Source organism: Caretta caretta, chromosome 1 (genome assembly GCF_965140235.1).
Source record: "Caretta caretta isolate rCarCar2 chromosome 1, rCarCar1.hap1, whole genome shotgun sequence".
NCBI classification, from domain to species: Eukaryota; Metazoa; Chordata; order Testudines; family Cheloniidae; genus Caretta; species Caretta caretta.
Window position 1 is genome coordinate 291,985,720 of NC_134206.1, and position 13,006 is coordinate 291,998,725.

At 44.8% G+C, this 13,006-nt stretch overlaps 1 protein-coding gene across 1 annotated transcript in view; it reads right to left on the reverse strand.

Moving 5' to 3' along the window:
* The window catches only part of XPOT (exportin for tRNA), a 63,135-nt gene extending 50,635 nt beyond the window's left edge, over window positions 1–12,500 (reverse strand). The window contains exon 1 of the mRNA XM_048835916.2: window positions 12,373–12,500. The gene's annotated coding sequence lies outside the window, so the exon portion shown is untranslated. The remainder of the gene's footprint in view (window positions 1–12,372) is intronic.
* Between the last annotated feature and the right edge of the window lie 506 nt (window positions 12,501–13,006).

The following is a 13,006-nucleotide window of genomic DNA, read 5'->3' on the forward strand; positions in this document are numbered from 1 at the left end:
TGCAATGTGGATCTGGGGCTTAATAATGATATCAAAAATCACAGAAACAATCTTTCCACACCACCTACACTTTTGAAGTTCATAGAAGACTTTTTAAAAGAAGTTAAAAGGTCTAATAGTAAAACCAAATAAATTCATATTGGAGGTAGTTCTGAACTTCTGGGCACAAAGTCTCCTTAGGCCAGGTCTACATTAGAAACTTTTAGCAATGTCTGTTAAGGGGTGTGATTTTTTGTGAAATGTGCTAGTGTAGATGTGGTTATGCTGGCATAAAAGTGCTTTTGCCATTATAAACTGCATCTACAGTAGGTGATTTTCAGGCATAGCTACACCAGCAAACCTTTTCCAGTTTAGACTATGCTTTAACTACCTTATTATTTCAATAGTGCTGTAGCAAGGAGGCGTGGCCTCCCTCAGAGAGCGGCAGAGAAGGACCACAACACACCCCCTGTGGGCCAAACCAGGAGAGCAACATCCACCCCCACCCCAGAAACGGAAGGGGTGAACAGAAAGGAGACATACAAAAGGCAGGTCCTGCAGCTCAGTTGGAGTGGAGCGATGGACATACCCTGCCTATTGCTGGAGCCTGCAAAGGAGCTGCTGGGGCAGCCTCCTGAGAACTGGCCAGAGATCCCAGCCAACCGAGATGCCAAGGAGCTGCCGCCTGTGGCCTTCCCAGAGCCCCCCCCCCGAGACAACACACACAGGCACATCCAAGGGGGAGAGTAGGAAGCAGCCCAGGGAAACCAGGCAACAGTCTGATTAGGAGCTGACCTGATCCAAGGTCAGTGTGTTCCTGGTGGATCCCCGCTGACCCAGTGGCAGACCACTCTGCCACTGTTAGGGCCTTAGGCTGGGACATGGTGGAGTTGGGGGACCCGTGTCCCCACTGCCCACTGCCACTCCACCCCTGGAGTGGCAGTACTCCCCCTCCGCAGGCACCCTTACCTGAGCCTCTAGACTTTATTGGAGCTCACCCTTACCTGGGGCTCAGACTACTTAGCCGCTCCTCCCTGATTGCAGGCCAGAGCCTACGCATTGCTTTCAGGCCAGAGCCTGCCCATTGCTTTCAGGCCCTGCCCTGACCGAGAGCCTGGGACTCATTAGACTGCCTTATTGTTCTGCCTGGCCAGAGAACCGGAGCACTAGGTGCAGTTAATTCCCCCCTTTGAGCTCACCTTTACAGGTACAAGATAGCAAGGAGGCATGGCCTCCCTCAGAGACTGACATGGAGGGACAGCCACGCAGCCTACAAGTAGGGATGTAAAAGTTTGCTTATCGGTTAACCAATTAGTCTTACTGGTGTTGGTTAACAACTAAACCCTGGGCATGGGTCTGGAACACCAGGCAGCGGGTCCCACATAAAACTTGGGGGTGCTCCAGCACCCCCCACACCTCTAGTTCCCCGCCTGTGTGAACTCCTTAATGGTTAACCATTTAACCAATAGCATTTTAATACAGTAACTCCTCACTAAAAGTCATTTCATTTCACTTTTAGCAAAAGAAGCTTCTTCTGCCGGTATAGAAATATGTTCTTCATTTGGACTAATTCATTCCAAATTGAGAAATCGTTTGGGACCAGAAAAAGCAGGAAAGCTTGTTTTTCTTTTCTAGATTATGAACCAACAGGAAAATGAAGGTGAAGATAACCAAATTAGCTGCAGAAACCAATGTTTTAAGTTTCTTATATTGACCTGGCTGACATAGTCTATTTAATTTTTGTTGTTTTTTTTTTTAAATTTCATTTAACTATTTTAGTTAAAAACCATTTTAACAAAAACAAACCTGATTTTTAAAAACTTGAATGTTTAACTAAATTCAAAAATTCATATGCTTGTTTTGTTAAAATATTATGTTTACTGTTGAAGAAAAAAATCCAGAATACACAACATTGTTGTTTTAGTTAAATAAAACAATTTAAACGCCTGCCTGGTGATGTTCTCCTCCTAATACAGCATGGCAAGAAAGTCCTCCAAATATTCATGATGAACTATCTCCAGTTCAATAGGTTAACCTCCCAATGACTTCATAAATATCTGCTTCAATTACCTTTGGTAAATGAAATAACCAAACAATCATTCATTTTCTGATATAGCTGTAAAACTAATCTGAAAAGTTTTCAGAATAAACATATAGTGTGTACCTTCCAAAAATGAAACCTACATCAATCTGAGTTGTGAAGAAAATGTATTAAGGTTATAACAACCAACAAAAATGCACTTTCATGTAGAAATCCAGGATTAAACTGCGTCTTCCTGACTAGTGATTTAAATCAATTTGATTTAAATCAAATCCACCCTGAAACTCTTTACTAAAAATTTTAGTTTGTGTAGTTAACTCAAATAGTTACAATCTATTGGGCCAATGCAAGCACCATAACATGAAAAGTAACTCCTGGGACTACAAGATTTTATTTAAGCAGATAGTTTCTTGTGCAGTAATCCATTTTAATCAAAAATAAATGACATTTTTTCTTTAAATCAGCAGAGCTGAATAGTCTTTTAGCAAGCACTTATGGAATGCTTTAAGAAAAAATAGTTACAGCGCTCGGTGGCAGGGAGTCTACCACTTCAACTAGATCAGTAAAACTTGTGTGTAGGCAAGCCCTAACAATACAAATCCTTACAGACCCTGGACTATAGAGGTTTAATGATTAGAAAAACAGACTAGAATAATTAGTGATGAGAGAATACACTACTCAAAGCACCTATTCTGTGCATGTAGGTTAGTGTTTGATTAACAGGAATGGTGACAAGGAGGACCAGTGGTATGCTCACCTAATCCCCTTAAGTTTTTTTTCCATTAGTCAATGGTTGTAGAACTTCTAGTTCATCTCCCTTCAAATATACTAAAAGGGATGTCTCTCTAGCATTCTTGTCAAATCTTTGACATGGTACAAGCTTTGCAGCAAACATAGGATGTGAAGCCACTTGCTACCTCAGTGCTTTAGGAGTTTATAGCCACATTGGATCAAAAAAAAAAAAAATTAAAATCAACATCCTACAGTCTAGGATTGTTCTTAGAACTTTAAACTGGCCTAACTAGAAAGTGCTTCCACAATAGACATGTTTAAGTACAGTAATTCCTCTCTTAATGCTGTAGTTATGTTCCTGAAAAATGCAACTTTAAGTGAACCAATGTTAAACAAATCCAATTTTCCCATAAGATTTAATGTAAATGCTGGGGGTTAGGTTCCAAGGAAATTTTTGGGGGCAGACAAAAGACATTATATACTGTACAGTACTGTACTGTGGTTAGGAGGTGTCCCTGGCTTACCCCACACAGGCACAGCCCGCTGCAGACGATAATGCAGGCAAGGACGCTAGGAAGCACCTTGCGCAGCAGCAGCAGCTTCCCTCTAGAACAGCAGGAGCCAACTTTGCCGGGAGATGCTCCAGGCCCGCCTCTTCCCATCCCCACTCCACTCCAGGCTTGCCTCTTTCAACCCCCACTCCACCTCCTCCACAGAGCACGCTTAGGACATTCCGGGAGGGAGGGGGAGGAGCGGAGACACGGCACTTCCCCGCTCCTTCCCCTTCCTCCCAGAAAGTCCTAAGCATCGCCAAACAGCTGTTTGGTGGTGCGGGAAGCACTGGGAGAGAGGGGAGGAGGAGGAGGAGAAGAGGAACTTGTGCAATGCTCCCTTGTAAAGTCGCTGCTCTTCCACAGAATTCTACAAGCAGTGAACAGAGCAGTCAGCCAAACAACATTATAAGGGAGCATTGCACAACTTTAAACGAGCATGTTCCCTCCTAATGGAGCAGCGACATAACTTTGAAACAACGTTAAGCGGGAGGACGTTCAGTGAGGAGTTACTCTATCATCCAATCTACCCCTTGAAAATAAGCCATTGTAAACAAATACAAGCTTATTAAACTCAATTTGATTCACAAGAGAAACTTTTAGACAAGTTTCAAACTAGTCACAGTATATTTGAGGTTAGAATAATTAACAAATAGTCTGAAAGAACCTAGAAGAAAAGAACTCTCAAAAGAGATTCAATTCCAGCAAGCACAGAAATAGTCTACATTAATTCCAGTCCACGTTTCTTTCCCCTGCTGGCTTCTTCAATCCAGACACTTAGATACTCCAGTTTTGTAGGCAGAATTGTGTCTTTCTAAGGAGCTCACCATATCAGCATCTCACCACCATTTACACACAGTTTAGAAACAGCAATAATCCCCTGACGATAAAGGAACAAAATTGTGAAACCTCATTTTCTGTAGCCACAGATTTAAGACCTTTACTCAGGTTTAGGGCTGTTGATTAATTAGTTAACTCATGCTATTAACTCAAAAAAATTAATTGCAATTAATTGGTTTTAATCGCACTGTTAAACAATAGAATACCAATCGAAATTTATTACATATTTTGGATGTTTTTCTACATTTTCAAATATATTGATTTCAATTATAACAGAATACAAAGTGTACATTGCTCACTTTATATTATTTTTGATTACTAATATTTGCATTGTAAAAATGATTAAAAAGTATTTTTCAATTCACCTCACACAAGTACTGTAGTGCAATCTTTGTCATGAAAGTTGTAAATGTAGATTTTTTTTCTTACATAACTGCACTCAAAAACAAAACAATGCAAAAAAACTTTAGAGCCTACAAGTGCACTCAGTCTTACTTCTCATTCAGCCAATCGTTAAGACAAACAAGTTTGTTTGTATTTATGGCAGATAATGCTGCCCACTTCTTATTTACAATGTCACCAGAAAGTGAGCACAGGCATTCGCATTAAGACTTTTGTAGCTGGCATTGCAAAGTATCCACGTGCCAGATATGCTAAACATTCATATGCCCCTTCATGCTTCGGCCACCATTCTAGAGGACATGCGTCCATGCTGATGTCACTAGTTAAAAAAATAATGCATTAAACAAACATGTGAATGAACTCCTTGGGGGAGAATGGTATGTCTCCTGTTCTATTTTACCTGCATTCTGCCATATATTTAATGCTATAGTAGTCTTGGATGATGACTCAGCACATTGTTCATTTTAAGAACACTTTCATTGCAGATTTGACAAAACATAAAGAAAGTACCAATGTGAAATTTCTAAAGATAGCTATAGCACTCGACTCAAGGTTTAAGAATCTGAAATGCTTTCCAAAATCCGAGAGGGACAAGGTATGGACCATGCTTTCAGAAGTCTTAAAAGAGCAACACACTGATACGGAAACTACAGAACCCAAACCAACAAATAAGAAAATCAACCTTCTGCTGGTGGCATTTGCCTCCGATGATGAAAATGAACATGCGTCGGTCCACACTGCTTTGGATTGTTATCAAGCAGAACCCATCATCAGCATGGACGCATGTACTCTGAAATGGTGGTTGAAGCATGAAGGGACATATGAATCTTTAGCACAACTGGCATGTAAATATCTTGCAACACCGGCTACAACAGTGCCAGGCGAACACCTGTTCTCACTTTCAGGTGACATTGTGAACAAGAAGCAGGCAGCATTATCTCCTGTAAATGTAAACAAACTTGTTTGTCTGAGCAACTGGCTGAACAAGAAGTAGGACTGAGTGGATTTGTAGGGTCTAAAGTTTTACATTGTTTTATTTTTGAATGCAGCTTTTTTTTGTACATAATTCTATATTTGTAAGTTCAACTTTCATGATAAAGAGGTTGCACTACCATAATTGTATTAGGTGAATTGAAAAATACTATTTGTTTTTTTATAGTGCACATATTTGTAATTAAAAATAAATATAAAGTGAGCACTGTACATTTTGTATTCTGTGTTGTAACTGAAATCAATATATTTGAAAAAGTGAAAAACATCCTAAAATATTTAAATAAAAGGTATTCCGTTATTGTTTAGAAAAATTAATTTTTTTTAATCACTTGACAGCTCTACTCAGAGTATGTTTACATGATAGAGCCTAGGCCAGCATAGCTGTGTCACATACCCCATTAAAGTAGATGCAGGAGTAGCAGGGTTCCTACACTGACAGAAAAACTCCTACCACCTCAAATGATGTTAGCCATGTCATCAGCAGCCCTGTTCCATTGACATAGCTGCAACTATAGTGGGTGTTTTGTCAGCATTGTTATGCCAGTCAGGGGTAAGGTTTATTTTCATACCCCTGACCAACACAGCTATGCTGACAATCTTACGTGTAGGCCAAGCCTTAGAAGGAATAAAATCTAGGTGGGTATATTTCCTAAAGGACTCATCCAGAGCTATTCCACTTCCATGAAGGCTTGCATGAACTAATCAGTCTTGCAACAAACTCTGGAAGTGGCCTACTTAGGCTCAGTTTCAGGCCTAATATACACTTAAAAGTTTTGTGGGCACAGCTAGGAATTGGCGGGGAATGGGGGAAACGTACATCCCTAATACATAGGGCTAGCTGGCAAAAGTCCTGGAGTAGATGCAGTTACTCTAGCAAAAAAGTCCTTTCATTGGTATAGCTTATTTCAATCAGGGAAGTGGTACAGTTCTTTTGCAGGTATAAACTGTGTCTACACTAGGGGTGTTCACCAGTGTAACTATGCTGGCAAAACCTTTCTAGGCCAGCACAGTTATACTGAACAGAAGGATAAACAAAAATAAATCTGCGACTAGGGTTTTTTATTTCAAAAGGGCTGACTTTCAAAAATTAAGGAATTAGTTAGGGAAATGGATTGGACTGAAGAACTTATGGATCTAAAGGCAGAGGAGGCCTGGGATGACTTTATGTCAAAGCAGCAGAAGCTATCAGAAGCCTGCATCCCAAGAAAGGGGAAAAATTCATAGGCAGGAGTTGTAGACCAAGCTGGATGAGCAAGCATCTCAGAGAGGTGATTAAGAAAAAGCAGAAAGCATACAGGGAGTAGAAGATGAGAGGGATCAGCAAGGAAAGCTACCTTATTGAGGTCAGAACATGTAGGGATAAAGTGAGACAGGCTAAAAGTCAAGTAGAGTTGGACCTTGCAAAGGGAATTAAAACCAATAGTAAAAGGTTCTATAGACATATAAATAAGAAGAAAACAAAGAAAGAAGAAGTGGGACCGCTAAACACTGAGGATGGAGTGGAGGTCAAGGATACTCTAGGCATGGCCCAATATCTAAACAAATACTTTGCCTCAGTCTTTAATAAGGCTAATGAGGATCTTAGGGATAATGGTAGCACGACAAATGGGAATGAGGATATGGAGATAGATATTACCATATCTGAGGTTGAAGCGAAACTCGAACAGCTTAATGGGACTAAATCGGGGGGCCCAGATAATAGTCATCCAAGAATATTAAAGGAATTGGCACATGAAATTGCAAGCCCATTAGCAAGAATTTTTAATGAATCTGTAAACTCAGGGGTTGTACCGTATGATTGGAGAATTGCTAACATAGTTCCTATTTTTAAGAAAGGGGGAAAAAAAAAGTGATCTGAGTAACTACAGGCCTGTTAGTTTGACATCTGTAGTATGCAAGGTCTTGGAAAAAAATTCTGAAGGAGAAAGTAGGTAAGGACATTGAGGTCAATGGTAAATGGGAAAAAATACAACATGGTTTTACAAAAGGTAGATCGTGTCAAACCAACCTGATCTCCTTCTTTGAGAAAGTAACAGATTTTTTAGACAAAGGAAACGCAGTGCATCTCATTTACCTAGATTTCAGTAAGGCGTTTGATACCGTGCCACACGGGGAGTTCAGTTAAATTGGAAAAGATGGGGATCAACATGAACATTGAAAGGTGGATAAGGAATTGGTTAACAGGGAGACTACAGCGGGTCCTACTGAAAGGTGAACTGTCAGGCTGGAGGGAGGTTACCAGTGGAGTTCCTCAGGGATCGGTTTTGGGACCAATCTTATTTAATCTTTTTATTACTGCCCTCGACACAAAAAGTGGGCGTGCGCTAATAAAATGTGCGAATGATACAAAGCTGGGAGATATTGCCAATTTAGGGAGAGACCGGGATATCAATCAGGAAGATCTGGATAACCTCGTAAACTGAGAGTAATAGTAATACGATGAAATTTAATAGTGAGAAGTGTATCATCATGCATTTAGGGATTAACAACAAGAATTTTAGTTATAAGCTAGGGACGCATCAATTAGAAGTAATGGAGGAGGAGAAGGACCTTGGAGTACTGATTGATCACAGGATGACTATGTGATATGGCCATGAAAAAAGCTAATGTGGTCTTGGGATGCATAAGGCAAGGTGTTTCCAGCAGAGATAAGGAGGTTTTAATACCGTTATACAAGGCACTGGTGAGACCTCACCTGGAATACTGTGTGCAGTTCTGGTTTCCCATGTTTAAGAAGGATGAATTCAAACTGGAACTGGTACAGAGAAGGGCTACTAGGATGATCCTAGGAATGGAAAACCTGTCTTATGAAAGGAGACTCAAGGAGCTTGGCTTGTTTAGCCTAACCAAAAGAAGGTTGAGGGGAGATACGATTGCTCTCTATAAATATATCAGAGGGATAAATACCGGAGAGGGAGAGGAATTATTTCAGCTCAGTACCAATGTGGACACAAGAACAAATGGATATAAACTGGTCATCGGAAAGTTTGGACTTGAAATTAGACGAAGGTTTCTAACCATCAGAGGAGTGAAGTTTTGGAATAGCCTTCCAAGGGAAGCAGTGGGGGCAAAAGACTTATCTGGCTTTAAGATTAAACTCGATAAGTTTATGGAAGAGATGGTAGGATGGGATAACATGATTTTGGCAATTAATTGATCTTTAAATATTTATGGTAAATAGGCCCAATGGCCTGTGATAGGATGTTAGATGGGGTGGGATCTGAGTTACTACAGAGAATTCTTTCCTGGGTATCTGGCTGGTGAATCTTGCCCATATGCTCAGGGTTCAGCTGATCGCCATATTTGGGGTTGGGAAGGAATTTTCCTCCAGGGCAGATTGGAAGAGGCCCTGGAGGTTTTTCGCCTTCCTCTGTAGCATGGGTCACTTGCTGGAGGATTCTCTGCTCCTTGAAGTCTTTAAACCATGATTTGAGGACTTCAATAGCTCAGACATAGGTGAGGTTTATCACAGGAGTGGGTGGGTGAGATTCTGTGGCCTGCATTGTGCAGAAGGTCAGACCAGATGATCATAATGGTCCCTTCTGACCTTAATATCTATGAATCTACACTAGGGGTGTTCACCAGTATAACTATGCTGGCAAAACCTTTCTAGGCCAGGCCTACACTAAAATGTTAGTTTGACCTAGCTACATCGCTCAGGGATGTGAAAAATCCACACCCCTCAGTGACACACTTAAGCTGACCTAACCCCCGAGGCAGACAGAGCTCAGTTGATGAAAGAACTCTTCCTCTGATCTTGTATGGCCTCTCGGGGAGATGTATTAACTACAGCCCCCTCCACCACTGTAGTCTCTACACTGAAGTGCTACAGTGGTGCAGCTTCAGCATTTCTAGTGAGGACATACTCCTAATGCAGACAAGGCAGGTCCACACTACAGAATTACTTCAACATAACTACATCACTCAGGGTGTGAATAATCCACACTCCTGAGCGGCAGTTATACTAATCTAAATGCCGGTGTAAACAACTCAATTTCTCCCCCCGATATAACTACCACTCCTTGCAGAGGTGAATTAACTATGCCAACAGGAGAGCTCTCTCCTGTCAGCATAGAGCATCTTCATTAGAGCGCTACAGCAGCTCAGCTAAGCTGATACAGCATTTCAATTGTAGACCTACTCTCAGTCTGATCTTCAGTGATAGTTAATTCGACAAACAATGACTCTCTCCTGAGAGCATCCTGGCTGCCACTAGAAAGTGAGAGTTCCCTCAGTCTTAGAAATAGACTTGCATAGACTGGGGTTCTCAAAACATTTTTTGTTGGCCTCAGTGCAGGCACCAACTCTTGCTGGTGGCTGCCCTGGAGCTGAAGCCCGAGCCCCTCCAACCCTGAGAAAGTGGGTCAGGAACTCCACGGCCACCTGCTGAGTCCCAGGTTCCTCTGGTGCCACACACACCAACCCATGTGTCTCCAGAGGCACTACCCGGAGCTCCCTAGGAGGCTGTGTGGTGCAGGATACCGATCCCTGCTGCTAGTGCCAGCAAACGCTAAGGTGGCTCATCCAGGAGCAACAGCTTGGTGCTGCAGGGAAGGGCCACTGCTTTGCCTCCTCCCCTCCCAGGAGGCTGTCGTGGCCGCAAAATTCCACTGGTGGCCACATGTGGCCATGGTGGAGGCATTTGAGAAATGCTGAACTAGCAGACCATTCTGTAGGAGTAACACTTTCTCAATGTACTTATGTTGCAATTTTGGACAGGTCAGTTATTTCCTTAGAACAACAACTTGCTTTAACTATTCATATACATTGTGTAATACATGATGTAATAACCCACGTGTAATAATTCTTCAATGACACAGTACTTAATGTAAGAGTTGTACCTCTGCCTGGTGCTCCTGCTAGCAAGCCCCAGTATAATATAAAGTTCTCATGTAAGACAACATTTTGAAGCTCCAGGGTAGTATTCTTAGTACAGCATGTACTATTAATTAGAAGTTATTACATTTCAATGAAGAATGCACAAAACCTTACTGGAGCTCATCATAAGGGCTCCCAAACCAGAATCAGCCAATTTAACAGGAAATTACATTGGAATGAAAGAAAATTAACAGAATAAGTCTGAAGTGATTAACTTCTTATGGTGAAATAGGGTTCTCTACCTCCTCAATGGCTGTACTAATATTGCTTCCTCTCAAAGACCCCAACACCACCATTATTTAGTAACTCAAAGGACTGCCAGTGAAAGAAGTGAGGTATTTCCACCCCATTATCCCATCTCAGGATGGGAAACAGAAGTAATTCAGTTACTGTCCTATCTGTTACTGGCACATCAATAAGGAGTGACAGCACTCTCTTCCTATAGCAGGGGTGGGCAAACTTTTTGGCACGAGGGCCACATCTGGGTATGGAAATTGTATGGCAAGCCACGAATGCTCACGAAATTGGGGGATGGGGTGGGGGGGGGAGAATCCAGCCGGGGGTGCAGGCTCTGGGATGGGGCCAGAAATGAGGAGTTCAGGGTGTGGGAGGGGGCTCTGGGCTGGGGCAGAGGTTCAGGGTGTGTGTGTGATGGCTCCGGCTGGGGGTGTGGGCTCTGGGGTGGGGCTGGGGATGAGAGGTTGGGGGGCAGGAGGGTGCTCCGGGCTGGGAACGAGGGCAGAAGGGGGATCAGGGCTGGGTCAGGGGTGCAGGCTCCAAGTGGCGCTTACCTCAAGCAGCTCCCAGAAGCAGTGGCATGTCCCCTCTCCCCAGCTCCTATGCGGAAGCGCAGCCAGGCAGCTCTGCACACTTCCCTGTCTGCAGACGCCACCCCTGCAGCTCCCATTGACTGTGGTTCCTGACCAATGGGAGCTGCGGGGGCGGCACTTGGGGCGGGGGTAGTGTGTGGAGCCTCTTGGCTGCCCCTACATGTATGAGGGGGAGGAGGGACATGCCACTGCTTCTGGGAGATGTGCGGAGCAGGACAAGCCCCAGACCCCGCCCCCAGCGGGACCTCAAGGGCCAGATTAAAACATCTGGAGGGCCGGACACAGCCCCGGGGCCATAGTTTGCCCATCCCTGTCCTACAGCATGAAGCCTCTGCAGCGTTTGGCAAAGGATTAAGGCAAATTCTGATCACCCATCTAGCAGTATATATTGTGCTTGTTTTAAGACAGAAGGAATAACCCTAGTGCCTACCAAGGAGCAGGGGACATTGAAATGATTAGTCAGTTCCCTTACTGCATGCTGGATTCTGAAGAATGGTTAATTTCACTCTGTATACAGATGTGAGAAAAGGAGACTTCATTGGTTCATATGTTGAAGGTGATCTTTGCAACCATAACCGCTAGAGATTTATTTCAAATTAAAGCAGAAACTCTACAGAAATGGATGGTGTTGGAGACGACAGGTGTTAACAACACACGCACAGCAGGTTATGTTTCAAGTTTAAAGAAAACCCACTCCCATTTCCCAGAGCCTTTGAAGGCCAGGGGGGAGTCGAGGAGCGCTCCGAGTCAGACGCTCCCAGGCGGACGAGCAGCCCCATTACAACGCCCCCAGCGATGCCGCACGGGCGGAGGAGCCACCCTGCCGCGGCAAAGGCGCTGAGCCCCATTTCAAAGCTGCCGAGAGAAGGCCAGGCAGGCACCGGCATCAGAAAAGCCCGGTCCAGAGCCAGCCAAGTATGCGGCGAGGGATCCCCGCCCGGCAGGGAGCCCCGCGGCCCGCAGCGGGGGACACGCGCCCCTACCCAGCCGCGAACACGCGCTGGCCCACGCCGCCGTCCGGCCACCCCAGCCGCGGGCAGCGCCCCTCTCCCACAGGAGCCGCGGGCTGGGCTGAGTCAGAGCCGCGTGAGTCCCCCGCCCGCTCCCGCTCCCGCTCCCCTAGTACCTTCCCGGTCACTCCATCCCGGCAGCGCCGCCGGCTCCGCTTCCCACAGCTCAGAGACCGCCCCAACCATACAGAGCGAGCCGGGCCTCGCCGCGCCCGCGCGCCGCCTCCGTCGGCGGCAGGGAGAGGGGACGCCGCTGCCGCCCCTGGAGCGCGCGGGGCAGCCGCGCGGGTGAGTCTGGCTGCGTGTCCCGGGCGCGCGTAACCGTGTGGCGCCTCTAACCAGGGAAGGAGACGCGTCCCCGCCCCCTCAGCCACAGCAAGGGACTATAGTTCCCAGCATGCTCTGCGGCTCCCCCTCGCGGAGGCGCCAAGGCGTCACTGGCAGAGAGCGAGCGGGATTTCCCCTTCTTGACACTCACCTTTCTCCTCCAATAGATCAGAGCGCTGCCTCGCATGCGGTGATATAGAGTCTCCACAGGATGCATGGCATGTTGGGATATGTAGTCTCCACAGGCCTCAAAAATGCAGCTGTTGCGTGGCACACTGTATAAATCTGAGTATTATTAACCCGCTGCAGGCTGCCCTTTGGCTTCCTTTGCCTCTGAGAGCTGACAAGATGTCAGAGGTGCTGCAGTCATAATGAACAGGTCGGTTTATGAACAGGAGGCTGACAGGCAACTCTCCAACACCA